Genomic DNA, 6,495 nt, shown 5'->3' on the forward strand with positions numbered 1-6,495 from the left:
GGTACCTGGCGTAAGGAACAGTCTCCCAGCCACCTTCGCACACAGACCTCAGTGTTTCCTGAGAGCCGGAAGTCAGCGCCTCCTCCAGGGGCACGCGCCCATTTGAGAAAACATTCTCTCTTGCATCTTACCTAGTAGACTATGTTCACAGAAATCAGACAGAGGCAGGAGTGTCCTAGAGGACAGTCAAGGACAGGGGATGCAGAGCCCAGCCCCTGCTTCCCCAGTGCACCTGCACGGGTGGTGCTCCAGGCAGGCTGGGCCTCCTCCCTGGACCACAGACCTACTTTACTCTGTAATAAAGCAGGTAGTACATCAGGGGATCTGGCAGAGGGAGGCTCAGGACCTTCTCTGAGGAAGAGAGGTTCAGGAAGTTCACCGGGGTCCCAGGCTTGGCCTCTGGCGGGGTGGTCACCTCTTCTTTCCCACCACTCCTCCTCCAGGTCTCCAGAGCCATTGTCGTCAGGGGGGTTGGAGATCCGACTGGCAAAGACCTCTTTGTGCAAAAAGACAAGCGTTTCCACTCGGTGGCGGCGAACTTGCCTTCGTTTAAACCTGGGAGTGTTCTTCAGTCTGTTTCCCGTTTCTGTTCCCTTCTTCCTGGTGAACGATCTTCTTAATGGTGCCCCGGATGGCGATGTGGGCCAGGTCCTGGAGACTGTGAACTGCCAGGGGTGTCACGTAACTGGACGAGCCTCGGCTTCCCTGACTGACTGGCAGGGCTAGAGCAGCAGAGCAGAGGAGACAGCCAAGAAACCTGCTTCTTGGTTTCCCAAGCGGCAGGGCCAGTGCGCGTTTATCTCCGTCGTTTCTCTTGCAGCAGCGGGACCAGGATGCCCCCAACCTTGAGGAGACTCTTCGTGTACTGCTCCTGCTCCCTCTGCACGCCTGGCCTGCAGTCTACCTAGTCATACTGACAACAATCCGGAGAAATCTCCAGGCCATTGCCAGTAACGAAGGAGGGTTCAGAGAAGTCAAACTTGTCGAAGCTGTCACTTGTCCTGATAAAGAAGTCCAGCTTCTGCTTTGCGTACTCTGTCACATCTGAATGGAGTTCCACCGCGTGGTTCACACCCAAGAGGCCGACAATGAGCCCCACTATGGAGCTGAGGTACCCAGTGCCGCTGCCCAGATTCAAGAAGGAGAGGCCAGGCTGCAGGTCGAGGGACTCCATCAGCTCCAAAGAGATGCACGGAGCAGAGAGGTGGATGTTGCTGTGCTTCCACGCCATGTGCGTTCTCTAAATTCTTTGAGGTAATAGTCTGCATGGTCAATAGCTCGGAAAGCCTGCACCACCAGCTTTGAGCCTCCTTCAAATTGTCTATCAGCTCATTGTTATCTTCACCAGTACTGAAGGCGCCTCCTATCTTCGAGATCATGCTTAGGCAAAGCTACTGCTCCTCCGGTGCCCCTCGCCCATCCACCTCCCACCATGCAGCCTGGACCTTTGCCGCCATAAACATCCACCCAGTCGTGAGTCTTCTTGATGCACAATTTCTCTAGATGTGAAAATACGATGCATATTTCATTCTTCTTTCATGAAATGTGACTGTTGACAACCTTACCATTTGGATGGAATACTGCTTTCCCTGCTACACAGACCACTCCTGTTATAACTTCATTTAAGGCACTGTAATTCTGAAAACTGATCTCTCTTTTCACATTGAGGGTGACACCACTTTCAGTGACAGCAGCCTCGGGAAATGTTTGCCAAATCACTCACATGACTAGTGAGGGGTGTACTACTCTTCTGGTTGACCAAAATATATCACCAAGTCGGGAAATTCTAATAGAGAACCTGAGACACAACACTTGTTTACAAAAGTGGAATAGTTGTGTTTCAAGTCGGTCTCAGTGGTTTGGAGCTAAGCTTTCTAACCTGACCTTCACTTTGGTGCACCTGTTTTGTGTTCTGTATACTTGTTTGCAGTCTGTCCATCTCATCTTGCATTTCTACAGTTATACCAGAATTCTGGTACACCTCAGTAGCATCAACGAACAGAATGGAGTCAGACTGGACCCCTTGGGGAGCATTTGTCCAACGACTCCTCCGTGATATTGACAGCATCATCAAGATGTCTATATAGATATAGATATAGATATAAACTGCAACTAAGCAAAAATCTACCCAAACAAAAACCTTGGGTAAATTAATCTACCCTAATCAACAAAATTTGTAAATATGTGACAGATGTTCAAATCTAGGTCAGCCAAGCCTGGATGTTTCCTAAGCCTGTATATTTTCTACTGATAACTTGATTATAAAATTACTGAGTTGTGTATTTTGCATTTGCACATATAATTCCTCTTTACCTTTAGAATTAAGTCACTGACCCCCAAATTGCCCTCTTCTGCTTCTAATTTATTTAAAATAGAACACAGTTTAGCATGGTCAAGAGGAAAAGAAATAACATGTAGGGCATGCTTGCTGTATGCCAGGTTTTAAGCTAGAAATTTCACAAATTTTAATCATTTCCCACTGCAGCTTCCATCTAGCTTTTTGTAGGAAATCTTAATTTCATTGGGAATTAGAATTACACAGTAGGTTCTGTGAAGTGAGAAATGATAGTCTATCTTAGGGGCTTCCCTAGTGGTTCAGCTGGTTAAAAAAAAAAAAAAAAAAAACCTGCCTGCCAGTGCAGGAGACAAAAGAGACATGGGTTCAATCCCTGTGTTGGGAAGATCCCCTGGAGGAGGGCATGGCAGCCCGCTCCAGTATTCTTGCCTGGAGAACCCCATGGACAGAGGAGCCTGGCGGGCTACAGTCCATGCAGTCGCAAAGAGTTGGACACACTGAAGCAATTTAGCATGCACACACGCAGTTTAATACACAATTCACTAAATCAAACATTTCACTGTCAGTACACCCTTTGGCAGTTTTGTTCCTCCAGTTTTAATATTCAGTTCTTTTCTCAGTCAAATGTTCTATAGTTTTGAGTACATACCTTCATTAAGAGTTTTAAATATGTATCTTTGTTCAGAGTCAAGTCATGGATTTTCCGAACAGTGTGACAGGAGCAACATTATATTTGAATAGACAGCTCCAACTGATTTATTAAAGTATTGCTTTTTAAAAGATGAGCAACACTAATCATATCCAATGTTCAGTCAGATCTGCAATGTGTGATGTTTGCCATGCAGGTTGTGGTCTATAACGAGCCTGTATGGTTTTCTGAGCTGAATGAGTTGGGTTTTTAGTCCTTTTCTCTACTAAAATACTGAGATTACAAGATTGTCCTCTTGAGTAAAAACATGTTAATATCTTTCTCTTGCTGAGGCTAGGCCATTTTTGAAGCTGGAGGGTAACTGCCTTGCTGAGGGAAGGTAAGTAGCTGTGGTTTCCTGAGAGTATTAAGTTCCAGTGACAGCCCTCTCTGCCGCAGGCCCAGCAGATGAAAACTACTCAATTCTAGATCCAGTACATAGCCAGACACATTTAAACCTGGAACTATATTTTACAAAAAGATGTTTAATATCTAAGATATTTGATAAAAATTTTCCCCATAGGTTAGGGTGTCAAGAAGGACCATTCATATCTCCAGATTAGAAAACATTATTGATTAATGATACTTGTCAAGGGTTTAGAAGGTTATGGTATTTTAATCAAATTCACACTTGGAAACAAATTTCCCCTCTTTTGAAAAACACACAGTTTTATCTCAAGATAAAACAGCATCAGTTGAATGAAGGTTGACAATTTGTGTTGGTGGAGCTAGACAATTGATTTAAACTTTGATCTTTCGAATTTTCTGTGACATTGGAGACATTTTGACTCTGAAACATTACACAGCTGTATCTTGCTGGAAAGGTCCAGGAAAAGGTGACAACCGATATCAGTATAATACCGATGGAAATTAGACCCACTCCTGATCCCCACAACGGTGTGTCCATGTATCACTTTCCCCTGCAAAATAAAAAATACCTTATTGAAATGAAGAAAGGATGCTCTAGAAAACTGGGCTGTGTGAGATGCCTGCACTGTGTATCTTCACCTGCTCTGATGTGGTCCCTGTCCTTTGCCCTCTACCTCATCCTGGTGGCAGTTTTTTAACTGTGCCCGTCTTCTTGTATATTCTTTCAGTGCCTAACTTTCACCATGATTTTGTGACAGTTAGTCACTGTATTTGATTGTTTTTTACACATTCTTTACTCTGTAACCTCTGCTGACAGGATAAATAAAATCTTCCCAAAGCATTAGATACAATGATTTGAATGAAAATCCTCTAGGAGCCTCTACACAATTTTTCAAGCCTATGTATAATGTCATGTTTTATTACACTTACTCAATTTAAGTTGAATTAGGCAAGTGTTATGTCTTATTCTTCCTATATTTGGATTTTTCCTCACCTACAGTCTAGCATAGAACATGCACAATCAAGGTTCATTGAATTTAATTAAATTCCTTTTCCATGGAATTTGGGCTTCCCTTGTGGCTCAGCTGGTAAAGAACCCACCTGCAGTGTTGGAGACCTGGGTTCAATCCCTGGGTTGGGAAGATTCTTTAGAGAAGGGAACTGTTACCCACTCCAGGATTCTGATTGGAGAATTCCATTGACTGAATAATCCATGGCGTCACAAAGAATCGGACATGACTGATCAGCTTTCACTTCACTTTCCATGGAAAGACATTCTTAATTCCATTCAACAGCTGTTTTTCAGTGTCCATTTCTCCAACTCACCTCACTTCAACATCACAGATGATAGACAAGCAAGTTTCTTCTCAGATATCATGACATATTTTGCTTCTTCTGATTTTTTGCCTGTTTGTATACTAATCCAAGCAAAGATGATTGCCAAAGTCTTGAAAGTGGAGGAAACTCAGTTAACATGAGCCAGTTTATGCACCTTGGCCACACCCTGCAATAGCAACGGTGCTTCCCACTCGTGTGTCAACTAGACCAAGCAGGGACCTTGAGCCTATACCTCCACCTGTGTAACAAGGGGGACCCACATTCTCCTCTGCAGCAGGATTAGAGGGGGACCACTGCAATATAAGCTCCAGAGCCTGGATAACTTTGTCACAAAATTGTTAATATGATCCAATTAAAATGAACTGGAACGTCTACATAAAGAAGCCAAAGGTTGCTTAAAGAGCTATCAAATCTAAGGGTTTCCCAGGTGACAGAGTGGTAAAGAACCTGCCTGTCAATGTAGGAGATGCAGGTTCGATCACTAGGTTGGGAAGATCCCCTGAAGTAGGAAATGGCAACCCACTCTAGTATTCTTGCCTGGAATATTCCACGGACAGAGGAGCCTGGCAGGCTACAGTCCATGGGGTTGCCAACAGTCGGACACAACTAAAGTGACTTAGCATCAGATCAGATCAGATCAGATCAGTCGCTCAGTCGTGTTCGACTCTTTGTGACCCCATGAATCACAGCACGCCAGGCCTCCCTGTCCATCACCAACTCCCGGAGTTCACTCAGACTCACATCCATCAAGTCAGTGATGCCATCCAGCCATCTCATCCTCTGTCGTCCCCTTCTCCTCTTGCCCCCAATCCCTCCCAGCATCAGAGTCTTTTCCAGTGAGTCAACTCTTCGCATGAGGTGGCCAAAGGACTGGAGTTTCAGCTTTAGCATCATTCCTTCCAAAGAAATCCCAGGGCTGATCTCCTTCAGAATGGACTGGTTGGATCTCCTTGCAGTCCAAGGGACTCTCAAGAGTCTTCTCCAACACCACAGTTCAAAAGCATCAATTCTTTGGCGCTCAGCCTTCTTCACAGTCCAACTCTCACATCCATACATGACGACAGGAAAAACCATAGCCTTGACTAGACGAACCTTTGTTGGCAAAGTAATGTCTCTGCTTTTCAATATGCTATCTAGGTTGGTCATAACTTTTCTTCCAAGGAGTAAGCGTCTTTTAATTTCATGGCTGCAGTCACCATCTGCAGTGATTTTGGAGCCCAGAAAAAGAAAGTCAACCACTGTTTCCCCATCTATTTGCCATGAAGTGATGGGACCAGATGCCATGATCTTCGTTTTCTGAATGTTGAGCTTTAAGCCAACTTTTTCACTCTCCACTTTCACTTTCATCAAGAGGCTTTTGAGTTCCTCTTCACTTTCTGCCATAAGGGTGGTGTCATCTGCATATCTAAGGTTATTGATATTTCTCCTGGCAATCTTGATTCCAGCTTGTGTTTCTTCCAGTTCCCCCCCAGTACAAAATAAAAAAGCATAAGGCAAAACAAAACTGTGTCCTTTTACTACTCAGTTCTCACTGCCTTGCCAAGGTCATATGTAAGCCACTTAGTAAATGTTTCCTGACAAATGAGTAAATGAGCCAAATCATAGTAAGTTGCTTCTTATAGACCCAATTTCAGTCACATATTTTTTCCACTGTAGTAGCTTTACAGTAGTTAATGCTTTCTGTAATTTGACTATGTAAAAACTGGGTGGATGGATGGATGGATAGATAGATATAGATTAATGATTACCAATTTTAACCTGTTCTCAATGAATAACATATCTTTTAAATTTGATCTAAATTGTA

At 43.9% G+C, this 6,495-nt stretch overlaps 1 pseudogene; it reads right to left on the reverse strand.

Annotated features, from left to right (window-relative positions):
- Positions 1-283: 283 nt before the first annotated feature.
- Positions 284-1,379, reverse strand: LOC113903993 (annotated as a pseudogene).
- Positions 1,380-6,495: the final 5,116 nt, after the last annotated feature.

The sequence above is a fragment of the Bos indicus x Bos taurus genome, chromosome 14 (assembly GCF_003369695.1).
Source record: "Bos indicus x Bos taurus breed Angus x Brahman F1 hybrid chromosome 14, Bos_hybrid_MaternalHap_v2.0, whole genome shotgun sequence".
Lineage (NCBI taxonomy): Eukaryota > Metazoa > Chordata > Mammalia > Artiodactyla > Bovidae > Bos > Bos indicus x Bos taurus.